Below are 1,044 nucleotides of genomic sequence, written 5' to 3'. Positions count from 1 at the left end.
CAGAAGTATGGCCGAAACGTTTGGCAATACATCGATTTACATGAAACAAATAGTGATATTTACTTAAATTATTATTGCGCACCAATTACCGCGCTGATTCCCATTAGCCTATATTTTTTTAATTGTTTAATATTTTTAGATTTTTAATACACTGTGTTACAAACGAACACTTTTTTGTCTCTCTCTGAAGTGCGACTATACGTTTCCCGAAGATTTTTTACAATGCCGTTTAAAAAATTCACCTAGCAATTGGAATTAAAGTGATCAAAAACGTCATTTTTATTCTGGCCATTTTCATTTCAATTTACTCAAAATCCTGACGTGCTAAGCGAATTCTGCCAACAGCATCGTGTTCAGTGTAAAAAAATTTTTAAGAAACGTATGGTCGCACTTCGGAGAGAGAAAAAAGTGCTCTTTTGTATAGGGGCGTGCGAATAGTTCGAATTCGAGTCGAATCGAATCATAGTTCGATTCGAATGTGTTTTCGAATTTGTAAGATTCGAAATCGAGTAGTTCGAGAATTTCGAATCAACAATGATTCGATTTCAAATCAATCGTTTATTTTATTTGGTTCATTTACATCTCCCGCGCGATCAATTATTATCTAATAAATAAGTATTTTTGATATATGTAATGTATTCATATAGATTAATAAAATATTCGAAAGCATTCTAACTATTTGTGTATACACATATTATTAATATTTTCAAAATGTCACGTAAGATCATGATCCTTAATTATAATGAGATGTAAATCGAAAACAGGTCTTCAGTTTGTTTAAATTATTGCGTCATCAAAATAATGTAAATCATAAATTTTGATATTTATTACGTTCAAATTAACATGTAATATTAATCTGGGAAAATTTGATTCAGATTCGATTCAATTCGAAGTGAAAATTTCAGATTCGATTTGATTCGATTTCGAACATGTTATAAAAAATTCAATTTAATTTGATTCGACCATGCAAATATACTTGATTCGCACACCTTTACTTTTGTAACACAGTGTATAAAAAGATCGGAAGAGCACACGTCTGAACTC

The sequence above is a fragment of the Wasmannia auropunctata genome, unplaced genomic scaffold, assembly GCF_000956235.1.
Source record: "Wasmannia auropunctata unplaced genomic scaffold, wasmannia.A_1.0 LD336099.1, whole genome shotgun sequence".
NCBI classification, from domain to species: domain Eukaryota; kingdom Metazoa; phylum Arthropoda; class Insecta; order Hymenoptera; family Formicidae; genus Wasmannia; species Wasmannia auropunctata.
Note: the sequence above shows the minus strand (reverse complement) of the source record.